This window comes from Pogona vitticeps, chromosome 2 (genome assembly GCF_051106095.1).
Source record: "Pogona vitticeps strain Pit_001003342236 chromosome 2, PviZW2.1, whole genome shotgun sequence".
Classification (NCBI taxonomy): Eukaryota; Metazoa; Chordata; class Lepidosauria; order Squamata; family Agamidae; genus Pogona; species Pogona vitticeps.
This window is the reverse complement of record NC_135784.1, coordinates 150,982,523-151,000,703: the sequence shown is the minus strand read 5'-3', so window position 1 is coordinate 151,000,703 and position 18,181 is coordinate 150,982,523. Positions and strand designations below refer to the sequence as shown.

The following is an 18,181-nucleotide window of genomic DNA, read 5'->3' as shown; positions in this document are numbered from 1 at the left end:
GAACAGTCTTACTGGGAAAATAGGGCCAGTGTGTTGTATTAGACAGAGTCTCTGATTAGGATTCAGGAAACCTGCATTCAAATTCTTACACAGCCATAGAAATTCAGTGGGTGGTGATGATATAGCTTCAACATTCCACATACTCTAAAAACTCTAGTTGGGTTTCTGTAATTCAGAATGAATTTAAGGCCACATAACAACAAATTCACCCCTTTATAATTTAATTGCATCAATCTATATGCATTGTCCTGAAGGGTTAAAGAGATTGAGCATAAACCTTAGGAAACATTGCCCAACTTGATTAAAAATGGGCAACATGTTCTCACTGTATTGTGATGTAAGGGGTCCAAACTGGGTATCAAGGAAAACTGTAGAAATATTGCTAGTGGGAATCCAGTGCTAAAGGAAATAACACAAGTGTGTTATGCATAATTTTTCTTGTCCAAGGGCATAGAAAGAGATTTGATTGTGACAAGATGACTTTCTGTCCTATAATTCCGTGCATGGAGTATATCCATGGTTTGCATGATGCAAAACATGCAAGTACATGCTTGATATGTCAAAGTTTATGTCCACATAACTTATAAGTAGTTGATAAATTAAAGTTTCTAAGTGTAAACAATATAATGTGCCTCCCTGTAGTTGTCAAAGGTTGCATATACTGTACTGCATCGGCATGTCTTATGTTTGGAATCAGTACTTGCAAGTTCATATTAAAGCTGATATTGCCTATTTTTTATGTATTCTTGTGGTTACAGATCCTGATTGCCGATAAAATGATGGCATAATCTCAGCAAGGTAGACAGAGAAGAAGATGGATTATTGTGGCAGACTCTTTCAAAGGAGCAACTCCAACTCAAAACTGTCCTGTTGCTGTTCAGGAAGGAATTTTATAGTAGAAGGTAAAAGAAACATAAAAAGTAGTGTCTTAAACAAGATGCTATTGTCTTGAATTATATTTGTATGCAAGCTATTTAGAAAACTTTAGGATTACTCTGACTGAAATAAGATATCATAAGGATCTTAAGAATCTGAATGAACATTCCTGTTACATTCCATTGTGATTTGCAGTTAGTAGGCAGCCAAGCACTAGCAATCCACCTGCAATGCACACTTAGGGAGACATCTTGTTGACTGAGCAGATGTGGCAGTCACAGATTACTTTGGTTGTGATTGTGAAGCTACTTAAAATGCAGATTTTAAAGTTATATATCACACTCTCTCCACACAGTTTACTTATTAGAGATACTCAGTTACTGAAAGCCAATGTATCTGTTTCATTGGTGTTCTTTATGCTATATTTTATAATAACTAACATCTCCACCTAGAAGCTTTATCACTTGCAAAGAAAGGAATCTGTTCGATACTGTATCCTCTTTCCAGAAAAAGTGTTTGTCCTACAATACTACATTCTAAATACTACATTCTAAAATGATGCATCAGGGCCCATTGAAGGATATAAGAATTATGTTAGTCATGTTGATGCAGGCCAGCATCCAGCATTTCTGAAGCAGTTAAAGAAATGGGCATGTTGCATTGATCAGTACAAAATGAGAGATAAGATTGAGCTCATGAACAACATTCTTGTACATTCACCTTGGTATTACAAGAACTGGAAGGTACAGATTCTAATACTCAGAACAGAATTTTAAGGAACCAAAAATTGAATTATACAATCTGAGCTTTTAAGAGTTTAGGAAGAAGGCACAAGAAGGTATTCTGTTAAAAAACCAACAACAACAAGATTGCCAAAGGTGAAATAAATTAAAAGGCATCTGAAGTGCCAGTGGTCAGAGCTGGATAGGAATTATCCAATATGTGGAGTGCCACATATTTTTCAGAGAAAGAAACCAAGATGGTGGACACCAATTAATAAAATAATGCTGTAGTCTATGAGGGACAATATTACTGCTTGAGTTTGGATGTTGAGAACAACATCCGAAGTCTTTTGCTTCTTGTGGTGTTAAGAATTCATATTACATTAGTTTATAATTTATTTTTAGTAGTTGCTGTTCCCACTGTGAGGAATTTGCACAGCACTTTGCAGGCAAACCACTTCAGTCTGCTTTGACATGGAGGCTGTAGTTGATACAAGTATCTGTGGATGTAACTTTAGCTCCTGCTTTTCTCATTATAATTGGGTATTCAGTTGGTGCAACCTGAGGTGGTAAAAGCCACCAAATGTTTGTTAGATTTTTGCCCTTCCTGGCTTATAAAAGCAGCTAAAGGGGAACTGGCTGAGTGGGTTATTTATTTTATTTATTTATTTATTTATTTCATTTATACCCCGCCTATCTAGTCAATTGTGACCACTCTAGGCGGCTTACAACATACATTTAAAAAGAAACATATAACAAACCACATCACAAATAATAATTTACATAAATTAAGATAAAATAAAAATTTTTTTTTCCCCAAAGATGGCGAGAAACGGGATATATTATAACAGAAAAAGAAAGTGTTAGGTAGAAAAGGGGAAGGCCTGCCTAAACATCCATGTTTTCAGTTGTTTCTTGAAAATACCCAGCGAGGGAGCTGCGCGAATGTCAGGAGGTAAGTTGTTCCAGAGGCGAGGAGCCACCGCCGAGAAGGCCCGGTTTCTTGTCTTTTCCTTCCGGGCCTCCCTCGGCGTCAGGCTCCTCAGCCTCACCTCCTGACTCGCTCGGGTGACACGGGTAGAACTGGGTGGGAGTAAGCGTTCCGCCAAGTATCGAGGCCCTAAACCGTTTAGGGCTTTAAACGTAAGCGTCAGAACTTTGAAGTCAACGCGGAACCGAATGGGCAGCCAATGCATCGCAGCCAGAATAGGAGAAATGTGATGGTATCTTCGAGCTCCACTTAGTAGTCTGGCCGCCGCATTCTGCACCACTTGGAGTTTCCGCGTCAGCCTCAAAGGTAGCCCCACGTAGAGCGCATTACAGTGGTCTAATCTTGAGATTACGAGCGCATGGACCAGGGTGGTGAGCGCCCCCACATCGAGATAGGGTTGCAGCCGGGCTATCCGCCAAAGATGAAAAAAGGCGGTGCGGACCACGGACGCCACCTGAGTCTCCATGGAGAGCGCCGGGTCCAGGTGGATCCCCAGACTGCGAACCCCATTCTTTGCGGCAAGAGTCACCCCCCCAAATGAGAGGGAGTCACCCAAGCCGCCAACAGTGGGGGCACCCACCCTCAAGACCTCCGTCTTGTCCGGGTTCAGCCTCAGCCCGTTCTCCTGCATCCATTCCAGTACGGCCCCCAGGCAGCGCTGGAGGGACAGGACGGCATCACCTGCAGTTGGAGTAAAGGAGATGTAGAGCTGGGTGTCATCCGCATATTGATGACACGACGCTCCACACCCCCTGATGACCCCACCCAGCGGCCTCATAAAGATATTAAACAGCATTGGGGAGATGATCGACCCCTGTGGAACCCCACAATTGAGGCTCCACGGGGCCGAGACACTCTCCCCAAGCTGTACTCTCTGGGGACGGTCCACCAAGAAGGAACGGAGCCAGGCAAGCGCCAGGCCACCAATTCCCAGCTCGGAGAGCCTCCCCAGGAGGATACCGTGGTCGACGGTATCGAAGGCCGCTGAGATGTCGAGAAGGACTAACAGAGAAATTTTTCCCCTGTCAGCCTCCCTCAGTAGGTCATCACACAGGGCGACCAATGCCGTCTCTGTTCCGTGGCGTGGCCTGAAGCCCGACTGAAATGGATCCAGGGCATCCGTTTCTTCCAAGTGAGCTTGAAGCTGGTCGGCCACCACCCTCTCCACCACCTTGCTCATGAAAGAAACGTTGGCGACGGGCCTATAATTGCCAATTTCGTCCGCCGCCAAACTAGGTTTCTTTCTTATGGGCCTAATGAGTGTTTCCTTGAGGGCAGAAGGAAACCTGCCCTCAAGGAAAGACCCATTTATTATTACAGTGGCCCATTCAGTTGTTATCGGCCTGGCTGCTTTGATTAGCCAGGCCGGGCAAGGGTCAAGGGAGGAGGTGGTGGCACGGCAGCGATCAAGCACCTTGGCCACTGAATCAGGCGTGACAGGCTGAAAGGTGTCAAAAATCACTGGGCAAGACGGAGCGCTGGACATCTCTGCTCGACTCACTGTGTTCAAAAAAGGAGAGAGGTCCCGGCGGATGGCCTCCACTTTAGATTTAAAAAAGGCTGCAAACTGGTCAGGTGAGAAACTAGGGGGAGGCCTATCACCAAGACCAGTTCCGGATAGGTCGCGCACTATACGGAATAACTCCGCCTGCTGATTGGACGCTTCGCTTATCCGGTTAGCGAAGTAAGTTCGACAAGCAGCCTTCACCTTAGAGAGGTAAAGGTTAGTTGCGACCCTGACAGCTATCCAATTATAATCCGTCGGGTCCTTCCTCCACTTACGCTCTAGCCTTCTCCTATGTCGCTTCAGCGCTCGGAGCTCCTGGTTAAACCAAGGCGCCGGGCGCATTCTGCAACGGAGAGGGCGTTTAGGCGCGATCATGTCTACGGCCCTGGTGGCAGCCATGGTCCAGCTGTCAACCAGAGCGTCAGCAGGAGCGCTAGCCAGGTCAGCCGTGACCCCTCTCATGGCATCCTGGAATCCAACCGGATCCAGTAGCCTTCGAGGGCGGACCATGAAAATAGGTCCCTGCTCCCTGCGAGGGGGGAGAGCCACGGAAACCTTACATTTTACCAGATGGTGGTCTGACCATGACAAGGGGAGCGACACAAGGTCGGTCACCACCAGACCACACTCGCTCCAATTGGTGGAAAAGACCAGGTCCAACGTATGGCCACCCACGTGGGTGGGGCCGTTTACATGTTGGGACATGTTCAAGGAAGCCATGGTTTCCAGGAACTCAAGAGCTGGCCCGGTAACCTCTGCCCCCGCATGCACGTTGAAATCACCCAAGACCAGAAGCCTTGGGGATCCCAACAGTGCCGGAACAGGGAATGTTTTCTTGAAGCAGGATAGCATCTCAGCATTTTTAATAGGGGCAATAATAAGACCATTATTGGGGGAAAAAAACACCTCTTTGAATCTCACTTAATAGACAGCTATTGGCCAGTCTCAAATACTCAGTTTCTGGGAAAGCGCTAGAACGTGGTGGTTTCTCAGCTCCAAGGATTCCTGGACCTGCTTCACTGCAGGTTTGCTCCTTGTGAAATAAGTAGAAGTGCATTGTAGCATTCCTCTTGAACCCTGAATCAAACAACAGGTAATGGATACTAAGCAGCAGCAAGATGGGGATGGAGGGCAATGCCAGGCAACTTTCCATCACAGTCAGGAGCAACTAGTGAAAAAGATCTGGATAGCACTGAGGGAGTCACACAGAGTAGGAAGAAACTATCAATGTTCACAGCACCCCAAACAGCAGTACCATCGGTTGTATTCTAGAGTCCAGGTCCCTCATCTCTGCATCAACAAGGCAAGCTTTATTGGGCATTGTCTTGACAAGCATGGTAGGAGCCTGTCTTCCAGAGAGACCACCTCAGAGGAAGGACATTGCAGAGGTGCCCTGCAAGCCAAAAGAGACTGATCCCTTGTCTTACTGAGCCAAGGAAGAGCCTGTTTGGGGAGGTCTGACCAAGGTGGTGGTGGGAGTGCTGTCTTGCCCACCAATTGTGTGCCCAATAACAGAGTGTTACCTCAAACAGGAGACATTGTCAGACAACGCCGCTCACACTTGGAATCTGGATCTATAGAAAAACCTGTATTCCTTAAGGTCAACCTACTATTGCTGGACTTCCCTGGAGTCCTGTTTAGTAAGAGAGAATGACACACTTTGCTGACAGTACTAGGTATGCCCTGCTTCAGTCTCCTACCCCTCCTTTTGCCTCTTTTCCTTCCTGCAACTGCTAGTCCAAGATTGTGCTCAATTATACTGTGCTCCATGCTGCTGGCACAGTTCCTGCCCACCACAGGCTATCTGCTGCTTCAATCCGTCTGTCAGTGCTGGCCAGAGTATTTGCCCACTCTCCAGTGCATCCTGTCTTCTGCTTCCCCAATGTTGCTGGCATTTCTTGCTGGCATTCCCACTGTTTGGGGTTCAATCAGGATGCTCATGGCAGTCATTTTCTAGGCACTGCTGGCACAATCTCCTCTGGGAAAGTGCCAGAGGACACAGAAATCTTTTACAATTCTTGTGTTTCTTAAAGGGGAATATCATGACCATATAATTTTAATATTGACTGTAATGGAGTTCCAAATATTCAGAAATTCTGAATTTCTAACATTCCAAATTTTGGTTCTAGAATATATTCCTGATATTTTCTCCTTAATTGTGATGTGTTTTTTTTCTCATTCAGTTTGTCAGTGCTATGGTCCATATTTGTGTTTTCTATTGTTGGAGGGAGATTGGCTGTTCATTTTCATGTTCTTGGTGATTTCAAAATTTGCAGCTACCCAACAAAATGTAATGAAGTCTTTAGACAGTAAACTTTCATTACTTTTTTGGTAAATGGATAATGATGGTAGTATTCAGGATATTCATATAATCTGACCTGCAATTCGTTTAGCTTTTGTAGATATATTTTCCAACAACTTTTTAACCAGTGGGCACTCCTACTGCACGAATATATATGTTCCCAAGGCCACCAAATTTTCTCCAGAAATTTGTTGTTAGATTTCTGTGGATATAGCTGAGTTTGATTGGTGTCATATACCATCAGTTTATAAGCCTGATATTATTCTCCCTTCTTTTTGACTAAACTGTCTTCATTGGATCTTTTGACCACATCGTTCTCTATTGTCCTTCATTCATCTCCTATTATTTTTCTTGTACCTGCCTGATATCTCCAGTGTCAGCAAATTTGTTGTGTATTAAAATTGTATAAATGTTAGAATCCACTCTTTTGGATGAGCCAATAAAGCAAGTATAACTGGCCAAGGATTGTTTATGTAAAAAGTAGCAAGCTGCTCTTTTTCTTGTTTTAGGGATGCTTGTACTGGTTTTTAAAATTATTTTTATTTTTGCTAGAAGTGGGCTACCTCTTGTTCTTCAGTCTTTAACTTGGGTGTCATGATGTACATGACGTCTTTAGAGTCATTTTTTTTGTTTTTGAAGAGAAGTAATCTGTTCCTACCAAATTAATCTAGATCTTTTAAAACCTTCATGAAATAAGATAAAAATAAAATGGTTCCAGCTTTTTGACAGGTAACTAGTGCAACTTCTATTTTAAGCAGAGCAAACCATGATTTTGGCTTTAATTTTAATACAGACAAAGCAGATTTTAAATATGAAAGGTGCTGATTTTCAAGAATGGACTTGTCAGCAGTTTTTATATATGGAAAGCGTTTTCTGTCCAGATATTATTTTTGTAGAAATACGTCATCGTCCTCTAACTTTCTTTGTGTACATACGTAAAGGTTTCTGGTACTGTCTGTTATGAAGCAATTAACAAGATAGGTTGCATGGTAATTTATTATCTCTTTCTTGGACTGATTTGTTTGTCTTGAGTCTAGCTCATTAGTTGAAATGATCTGTATATTGTTTTCAGCAGCTTATTTTCATGGATGATTACTGCATTCAAAGAGAGCTCATTCTGTGAAATGACTACTAGTGCACATAGTTGTCTTGGGCTAATTGTAGTTATTGCACAGCTGCTGTAATCTTATAAACTAGACCAAATGAATGATAGTCCTTTTATTATGATCTCCTAAACTAAGAAAAAGCAAATACAGTATGACATTGACACAATAACAGAAAAGATGCATGCTTACTTAAGCTGTGATGGATACTAATGTTACTTTATACTGCAACTAATATCAAACTGTCTTGTGAAAAAGCTCAGGTTTGAAACTATGGAGATTTGGAAGTTTTTGTTTATCTGTTTATTCATGAGAGAAGAAAGGGAGAGAGAAAGTAAGTGCTAATTATTATCAATACTTATTTTATAGAAAGATCAAGTCTGCTTGAGAGTAACCCATGTCAATTTACTGCTAACTTTTTTTAGGAAAAAAAAGTACCCTCAGTATAAGGACGCACAAACAAGTCCAAATGTATCTTTATAATAGCAAAGGCAATCTGATGCATTCCGTTTGTTTTTTACTGCAATATCCAGAATTTCTGGCCCATATGGGAGATGTTATGTGAGGTGCACCAAATTGCCTATTCCTGTTCTAAATGATTCAAAGATAAATTAGGTACAAAATATCTAGCTTTATTTCTGACTTGTTTGTTGACAATCTACATGTACATGATGATAGGATATTTTGTAATTTGTAAAACTGTAGTTTTTTAGAAAGGTAAATATATTGTTTGCTCCACTGCAAGAAATATTTTTGCTAGAATCTTGTTCCGCAGCTACATTGGCAGAAGACAGATGGTGTACCATCCACTCACTTCCAGTCAGCAGTTTTAAGGAGTTGATGCCGTGATTCTCAGTAAAGCTGGAGTCTGCTGGTTTAGTATGTTTAATAATTGTAGTGGGAACTTTTTAATCATTCAGCTGGAAGTGAGTGAATATTATGGTTCTTGCCTTCTGACTGTGTAAAAAAGCAACAGGATGTCAGTCTTTGAGTTCTTGTTGTAAACTGGCTGGGTTTGACTACGCAATGATCTTCAAACAGCAAAGGTCTGGAGTCAGAATGGCTTTAGCACTGTGGCACAAATACCGTTTTTGTATGGTATTTCTGTAACTGATATCATAGTTGTTCGGTGAACATTAGCTGTTGTCTTCCTTGAAATACAGGAGCAGAGCATTTGAAGATTAAGGAGACAGGCACCAGTAGCACAGTGTTTTCTTATGTAATGAATTTGTGTGCCAAGTGATAATATCCAGACTGCAAGGTGTGGAATGTGTAAAAAGCCATTAGCGTGATTGGAAGTTTCTTTATAAAGGAGACTGGCAAGAGCTTCTTGTTGAACTTTCTTCTGTTTTTAAAGAAACAAAAAAATGCCACCTTTCTTCTTTCCTTAAAGGAAGGGTGACTTTGGCCCAGAAAATGTTGTTTTTGGATTACATCTCTAGCATATTTGTGTTCGTCTACACGTTGCAGTTTTCTAAAAAGTTCTGCTAGAACAGTCTGTGTTTCAGTATCTTGGGATGAATGTGGCTCTGTTTTATATTTCTTGATCAACAAATGAGCCATACAGCTTCTAAGAGAAACTTGAGGGAGTTTGTACGTTTGTGGCATGTTCATTGTACCTTTGACAAATTCTCTTATGTTCAAGGTGCTCCAAAGTGAACTTCTCAATCCCATAAAAACGACCCGAGTTCTTAGACTAATTTTTAAAATTCAGACTAAAATATTTCGATATTCCATATAATTATGAAACTGTACATATTATTTGCAGACTGAATCCTTTCTGTATTGTGATTGGAGTTTTAATTGTTTAGTTTGCTAAGTGTCTCCTATACCAACAGAGTAATAGTTTGCAGATGTATGCACATTACATGAAATTGCACTGTATAACAGGAATAAACAGGTCATCCAAGTACTACTATTTCTTTAGAAACTGAAGTTACTGACTTTACTGATATTTGAAGATTTAGATAGCTGCAATATTGAAAATAATCAAAAAGAGATCCTTAGATTCCTGTACTCCACTCAGATGAGTAATCTACGTATGTTTTTTAATGGTCGCTAGCTGCCTCATTCTATTACCTCCTATTGTAGGCATGGAAATGGAATTTCAAAAGCTTTACACAGTTGTACACAGCATTAAGTTGCATTATCTGCTACTAGCTGGTTACTGTCACATGATGAAACATAACTACAGAGAAACACAATGCAGTTTGTGGCAGTGGGCTTAGCAATGAAGCTGCAGCCCAAACAATATACAAGTATTTCAGCTTTTTGAAGGATAATTTTTTCTCCTGTTTTGAGACTGAGAAATTGATGTCCTGTGTCAACATTCACATATCTATTTATTGCTGTTTTAAAAGAAAGCTGTCATTGTAAATTAGTAAGATAACACTGTTACGTTATTTGTCAGGTAACATTAAAAATGGCCACATTCAGGCCCATGCTGCAGAAAATTTTTTAACAATTTGGGAAGTAGAATTTGTGTGGAACTCACTCATTCAGAGTGAGTACTAAAGCAGCATTTTAGGTATAGATTTTTGGTATAAAGAAAAAATAAAGCTATCCACTCTGTAAAATGGAAATATGGTTTCTAGTTTGCCATCTTCCAAGCCTAGAGGTATTATGATTACATATTACAGAGTATTAGATTGCCACATGATGTTTCTGAATGTTATGTGTGGAATTGTTGGAGATTTGGTCCAGATAAAACCAAGATGGATGAAATAAATATTTTTTAAAAATCAAAGTGATTTAAATCATACTTTATTTAAAAAGTCTGTTTTTTAAATTGTCCAAAAATCCAATTTAAATCAAATCTTTCCTAGATAAAACGGAAGAATTTGTACAGATATTGAGCCGATATTCAGTGCTGTTTTTCATGTTGTCTTTCTAAAATGACCCCAGGAATGTATTCTGCTATAGGGCCTTATCAGTTTTTGCAGTGCATTTAAAATCCATCAGCTGCATTTGCTTGTAATTTTAATTTGTTTTCCCAGATAAAGACCAGCTTTAGATTCAATCAAATTTTAATAGATATACCACATGTTTTTGTTACTCAGTCTGTGCTTTCTTCCATGTGACAAAATTATATACTCCCACTGCTTTTCAGTTTGCATTATATTTTCATTCCTTGATATTGCAATAATAAAACTAGGTTACCCATCAACTGAACCATGTAGATGAGTATTGAATTGTCTTAGATTTCTCTGTGCATTCTGATATATTACTTCAGCTTCACAGCTCAGTATCTACTCCTAGTGAAGGAGAAAGGATTTTTCTGAAAAATAATTTTAAAGGAGCACAGTTTAAAAATTGCACATAATTATTGATCAGTGATATCTGAGTGTGGCAAACTTGCGAACAGATGTATTGAGACTTTTGGATCCCTGTTGATTTGTATAGAACATTGGTTGCATAGCAGTTGCAGATCTCAAAACTAGGAGAACTTTTTTAAAAAAAGACATAATTTGCAAAAGTAATATTTTTTTGCAAAGGGTTTCTTTATCTGTTAATTCTCATTTCCTGAAGACTTACCACCTTTTTCTCAACTTCCAAGTATAATATGAAGAACAGATAGCTTGGACTGAACAGGCATCTGGCTGCAGAACCAGAGATTGGGAGTTTGATTCCCCAGTGTTGATAAGGACTGGACTCAATGATCCACAGGGTCCCTTCCAGCTCTGGAATGCTAGGATTTAAATTGTTTTTCTGCTTTTGCAAAATTATAAATGTTGTTTCATGTAGCGTCCATTCAGGGTATAATCACTCTGACAGTAGATTTATATAACTCAGAAACTTATTTCACTAGTTTTTGTTTTTTTGTCCAAGATGTGCTATACTAATGTACTAATGTGCTGGATCTTTTATCGCAATAACAATTTTGCTTAGTTTCTTTAAAAACTTAGAAATCTAGATAGGAAATCAGTAATGTCAGTCTGTCAGACTTATGACAAGCCTTCCTTGATTTTCTAGGTCTAGAGAGTAGTCTGTAATGGTTTACTAGCCCCTCCTGGTGGCACTCTGGACTGTGTAGCTTGCCCAGGGCTGCACAGGTGGCAGGCCATATACTGTATCCTCATCAGCTACACCCGTTCCAGATTATCTCAACTGGCCCTTCTTCTCAGCTGAAGGCACCATGGAGCTTCCAACTCCCTGCCCCAGGGCACAGCAGCCAAACACTCTCATCCACTGAACTATACCAGCACAGATATTACCTGAGTTTTGTTTTAGATAATTTTATTATTAGAATGGGTTTGTGATTGTGCATGTTCTTGATCCTGAACAACTTGGCTGCTAAGCAGTAATTTTGTTAGTATGATATTCACTTGATGTGAGGATCCCTGAGAAACTGATTTTAGGTTAAGAGGGAGTTTCTATAAGTCTTTCATGGTTATAAAAATCAGTCAGCTGCGGAGCACAATTTAATTCAATCAATCTGTCAATGGAAACCTTTATTGGCATTAAAACCAGTAACCGTACAATCAAGATTATACTTTCCACTGCAATAAGATAAATATGGTCAAGTTACGTCAAGGCTCCTTGAAACAGCCTAGTTTTTTATGATAGCAAGATATTCAGCTACATGCTCAGTCAAATCACGTTGTTTATCTGCTGACATTATTCGGATTAAGCTCTCAGGGGAGCCAGAGAAATTTGAAATAACAGAGCTAAGTAGTAATTGACGGAGCTCACTAAATTTAGGGCAGTGAAGAAGAATATATAAAATTGAGTCTGGTTCTGCTTGGCAGTGCTTACACTGGCGGTTCTTAAAGGGGATGCTATGATATCTGCCGGAAAAAACAGCTGAGGGAAATATGTATATTAAATCTGGCCAGCATAAATGCCCGGCGCCACAATGGATTAATGAGATTGGTGAAATAATTGGCACCAGTTATAGACAAAGGGGGCAAACCATAAAAATGAGGAGAGCAAATTAAATTCAGATCAGCTGCCGGAGTCTGAAGTTCAATGTCCAGAATTCTTTGGTGGATAATATGGTAAAGTTGGGTTTCTCCACAATTTGTCAGGGAATTCAAGTTAATACCTGTGGAAGTGATTTTAGAGTTAATCAAAGAGTACCATGTGGCAATAAAGGGATCACTTAATAAATCAGTCAGAAGGGATTGGGAAGATTTCTGAAAGTGTAAACGAAGCCAAAATTTAATAGTGGATAACCAGGTAATGGTATTTGGAAAATGAAGCTCAAGTTCACTTAATAAGTCTAATCGTATTCAGGACACCTAAAATCTTGCACAGAAAGAGGGCAGCTACGCGGTCTATCTCATAGTTGGCTGCCGTAAAATGTAATTGTGATATGAACTTGACATAGGTCAATGATACAAAAATTTGCATGTTCTGTGCTTTTCAAATGTGATTCATGGGATTGCTGCTTACAAAAGCTATTCCAGCCTAATGCTGTGGACTGTAGCAGTTTCAGCTTTCCAGACAGATTGTTCCAGACAGAAAATATTGCTTGACTGTGAGTTGTATATTACAGAGCTTAATTGTGCCACTATTTTGTGTGTGCCTTCTCCTTTCAGGCCTGGTTATGGGATGGAGACTACTTTGGTCACCTTGGTGGATGACCTACACTGGGAACTGGATAGGGGGATTTTTATTTATTTATTTATTTGATTTATACCCCGCCCATCTGGCCTATAAGGATGTGACCTTTTTGGATTCTGCTGGGCCTGTCTGTGGCTTTTGATACCATTGACTATGATATCCTTCTGGCCCTTCTCTCTAGGATGGAACTTGGAGGCACTGTTGTACAGTGCTCTAGTCCACTGGTTCTTAACCTTTGTTACTCAGATATTTTTGGACTGCAACTCCCAGAAGCCTTCACCATCAGCTGTGCTGGCTGGTGTTCCTGGGAGTTGCAGTTCAAAAACACCTGAGTAACAAAGGTTAAGAACCACTGCTCTAGTCCTTCCTGGAGGAGAGAACCCAGAAGGTGCTGCTAGGGGATTCCTGTTCAACACGCTGACTGCTGGCCTGTCGGGTCCCAACCTCTGGAAGAGGTTGGCCAGAGTTTGAGGATTCAGTATCACCAGTATGATGATGACACCCAGCTGTACCTCTCCTTGCCATCTAAATCTGAGGAAGCTGTTTCAACACTAGAACAGTCTCTGTTATCAGTAATGGACTGGATGAGGGTGAATAAACTGAAACAATCCAGAATTACAGAGATGCTCCTGGTCAGTCGAAAGGCAGATTAAGGAATAGGGATGCAGCGTATGCTTGATGGGGTTACACTCCCTCTGAAAACACAAGTGTGCAGCTTGGGGGTTGCTGCTAAACAGCTTGGGTCCAAGTTTTCTCAGATACTCTGTCTCCCATTATGAGCCTGCTCGAGTGTTAAGATCATCTGGAGAGGCCTTTCTCTCAGTCCCAAAACCTTCACAAGTGCATTTGGTGGGGACACAAGAAGAGGGCATTAGTATTGCTTTTGTTATCATATCTCATAGAGTTTATCTGATCCTTTGTAACAGTTGTACAGTATACTCATTGTTTTCACTTTTAAATATTGTTTTTTAATGATGTAAGACATCACCTGTTCTTTTTAAGGAGAAAACCGTGCGTGCGTGCGTGCTTGCGTGCTTGTGTGTGTGTGTGTGTATGTATGTATGTATGTATGTATGTATGTATGTATGTATGTATGTATGTATGTATGTATGTATGTATGTATGTATGTATGTATGTATGTATGTATGTATGTATGTATGTATGTACATTCATTAATTCATTCATTCACAAGGTGAACTCTCAGAGTTTATCTTTGTCATCATTCAAGTGTGTTAGATAGAGAAACGTAGCAGGAATTTTTCTCAATGTTGAAGCTGATCTTTAAGGAGCAAGCCATGGCCATCTCATTAGGAAAGTTCCCTCTTATTCTTAATACAGGTATCTAGTATGAAAAATAGTCACTTCTGTGGACCAAACTTTCCAATTGCTGATTATCAACTGTACATTAGTTACTACAAGAGACAAACTAAACTGGTGATCATGTTGCTAAATTGATAATGTGGACTAGTATTGAAATAAGCTTTCTGGACTTGGGTGAGTCACTTTTTGAAGGGGTGTCTATCAAATGAAAACTGTGTTCTCATTTGATGTGCTTTGAAATTTCTGGGTTTTTGTGTTTATCTCTGAATATTGCTTTCTATAACAGTTGTGATCCTATAATTGAATTGTTGCTAGTTCAGGGTATTATATATGTCCCATTAGTTTAGAATCATAAAACTAAAATCCTTTTGGCCAATAGGAGTGCATTTTGCAGATGGATAAAAGCTAGACATCTTTTGATGTCATAATTCAGACTGCTATATGAGCTCACTTGAATGAAGAGCATAATGTAGGCTCATCAGCTCTCTTCCTCTGGAAGATGGTTCTTGTCTGAGCAAAAATGAGCAAGGTTTGCTTTTGAAGTATTCCAGAAACACTGCAAGTCACCTTACCTAGCCTTAGGTGAAGGTGGTTTTAGTGCTAGCTGTGTGTTTCTCTTGGGGATTATATAGAAGTTGACAGCCCTTACTCTAAAGATTGTCACTTGTCTTGACCCAGACACATGGTCTAAGAGTGTTTTCTTAAGACTAAGTAAGCACTGGAAATAGTTTGTAGTACTCTTAGAAGATCTTGCACTGCATCAGAATACTTGTGAGTGAACAAAATGGAGGTTGTGGGACTGGAGGAGAAGGAAATTCAGAATACAGTGGTGCCCCGTATAGCGAGGTTAATCCGTTCCGGATTAACCCCGCTATACGGAATCATCGCTAAACGGGTAGGGGAAAGGTATTGGAATGCATTAAACTTCGTTTAATGCGTTCCAATACCTTCGTTACTTACCCGTTCAGCGAGGATTCCAGGTGCCGTGAGCCATTTTCGCGCCTTCGCTAAGCGAGGGCAGGGCGCGAAAACGGCTGCTGGCAGCCATTTCCGGGCTTCCGGCGGCCATTTTGGAACCGCCGATCAGCTGTTTGGCGGCTCCAAAATGGCCGCCGCAATACCCGATCTTCGCAATGCGGGTTTTCCCCATTGCGAAGATCGGGTATGTTTCCGTATAGCGATCCCGAAAAAGGGATCGCTATACGGAAACCGCTATACGGTGCACTCGTTAAGCGAAGCACCACTGTATCCATTTTTGGAAGGCTATAGCTTGGGATACCCAGTTGGTGTAGTGGATAGAGTGACTGACTAGGACTCAGGAGATCTGGGTTCAAATGCGACCTCTGCCATGGAAACTCACTGGGGAAGTAGAACTGTTAAAACCATTTGTTCAATATTTCACCCACTTTGAAAGTCCTATTGGTCACTATAATTCATTTCTGGCTTGATGGCATATAACAACAACATAGCTTGGATTATGAGAGATGGTCAGTGAGGATCTTGTGCTCCCTCAGTAATTATGTAGGAAAATCCATCTTGGTTTGTGACTGTGCTAGGGTTAGTTGATATGCAGTTAACATCTGCATCTCAGTGTAGAGCATGTGGTGGTTTTTTTTTAAACAAAAGATCCCAGGTTCAACTGTGTAGTGATTAGATATATTCCGTTGGAAATGCTAGAGATCCATTACCAACCAGTACTGAGCTGAGCAGGCTAGTGATTTGACTCAGAATAAGTCAGCACCCTCAACAAAATTAAACTTAATAGACAGTCTTTTGGGGTTTTTATCACAGCAGTCTTTTTTCAGGGGGGCAAGCTGATGGCTTATGGTTTGAGAATGAGCATGGTACAGTGGTGCCCCGCACCACGACGATAATCCATTCCCCTGAAATCGCTGTTAAGTGAAAACGTCGTCCAGCGAAAAACAATTCCCCATTGGAATGCATTGAAACCCATTTAATGCGTTCCAGTGGGGAAACTAACTCGTCGTCCAGCGAAGATTGCCCATGGGGGAGCCATTTTCTGAGCGCCGATCAGCTGTTAAAATGGCTGCCCTGCGAAGCATGGGTCCGGAAAACACAGGGCAGCCATTTTGCGGAGCTGGAAAAATCGTCGTTTTGCAAACAAACTGTTCGCGAAGCAAGGACCTAATTGTCGTTAAGTGAAAATCCCCCATAGGAAACATCATTTTGCGATCGCTATAGCGATCGCAAAAAACTCGTAGTCATGTGATTTCGTCACTCTGCGGGGTCATTGTCATGCGGGGCACCAGTTATTGCAATCCAGTTATTGCAGTCTGGAAGATGGATTTGGCTAGATCAGTTTCCCAATTCCAAGGGGGTTGCATAGTCTTTTTTGGGAGGTTGCAGGTTGTCTTATATGTGTTATGGCTAGATAGTGTGTCGCTTTGGATACAAATACTTTCTAAGAAGGGATGACTGGGATTATTTTTAACAAAGAAGGGGGGGAAAGAGAAAAGAAATGACAGTGTAAAGTTATAATTTCTGCCACTTCCACAAGAAAGGGATTTTAACTATGACGTGTCACTTCCAAAGAGCCTAAGGAAGGAGAGGAAAAGAAAAAAGAAGCCCCACACAGGCAGCAAATCTCCGGGAGGAGAACACAGTGCTTCCCCTTTTCTGCAATGGGTTCAAGGGAAGCTTAGTGCCAGTTTCTGAGAGGGATCCTCTCTGCTTGAAGGTTTTGCCCCCTCCCTGAGTACCACAATGTCCTTTCACTCCCTGGCCCATCTTCGAAGTCCTTTGCCATCCGTTCTCCCCACCTTTAGCCTCTTCCAGCCTTTTCATGCCTCTGTTTTGAAGTGATGATGGCAGAGTTGGTGGCATGAACAGTAGGAGAGCAAGTACTGTAGCAGCAACATCAAGGGTGTCGCCATGTCAGGGAACAATGACAACAGCTTATTTATGCAAATATGACGTGGGGGGTCACACATTACTATTATAAAACGAAGTCATGACTCAAAAATGGTTGGGAACCACTAGGTTACAGCATGTTGTGTAACTAACTGAAAATTCATGCTAGGGTCTGTTCATAGGGAAGCCTGTATGCCAGTCAAGGTGGACTTTATTTAAATCAAATTTATTTAAATCATGATTTAAATTGTAAAAATTGAAATTTTTAATGATTTAAATAATTTTTTTATGTAAATCATGATTTAAATCAGTTTGATTTTTAAAAATCGTTACTTTATATCAACTCTGATGCCAGCCATTCCCAGCCATGTGATACAAAAAGTAAAATGCTGTCATGAGACTGGATGTGCTTTCTTCTAATTAGCAAAATGTACGAATGTAGTTGTACTGTGTGTCTACTTCAAGAATGATTGGCCCAAAATCATAATGCAGGGATGTGCCAGCATTACCTGCCTCAGAGGAAGGCACCTCCTCCTCATGGTTCGAACTGGCTTGAGTAGCACCTCTGCTCTTTCAGTAAGACTTGAAAGGTACCTGTAACGTGTCTTGCTGAACTGCTATCAGCTATTCTAGTTATAGAACTCTTGCCCCACACCCATACATGCTCTGTAATTTGATATGAAACCTAGACACTCATTGCTGGCATTTATGCAAGGAACAAGTGAGGTGTGGAAATAAAAACATGCAAGTGAAGAGATGAGTAATAGTGTTATTTTGGAAGGAAGTGTCTGTCTAATTTGATGCTAGCGGGCAAGTAAAACTGGAGTAATTCAGTGCACAGAAATGTGCCGTGTCAAGTTGTTCTCTCTGCTCTGTACTGTACCACACCCCTGCTCTAAAGGGACTTGGAGCCTGTGTTGAATC

The 18,181-nt window shown here is 41.0% G+C and overlaps 1 protein-coding gene across 7 annotated transcripts in view; it reads left to right on the top strand.

Moving 5' to 3' along the window:
* RNF41 (ring finger protein 41) overlaps positions 1 to 18,181 on the top strand; it is a 50,397-nt gene that overhangs the window by 9,478 nt on the left and 22,738 nt on the right. For all 7 annotated transcript variants that reach the window (XM_020785234.3, XM_020785218.3, XM_020785209.3 and 4 more), the window contains exon 2: positions 759 to 902. The gene's annotated coding sequence lies outside the window, so the exon portion shown is untranslated. The remainder of the gene's footprint in view (positions 1 to 758; positions 903 to 18,181) is intronic.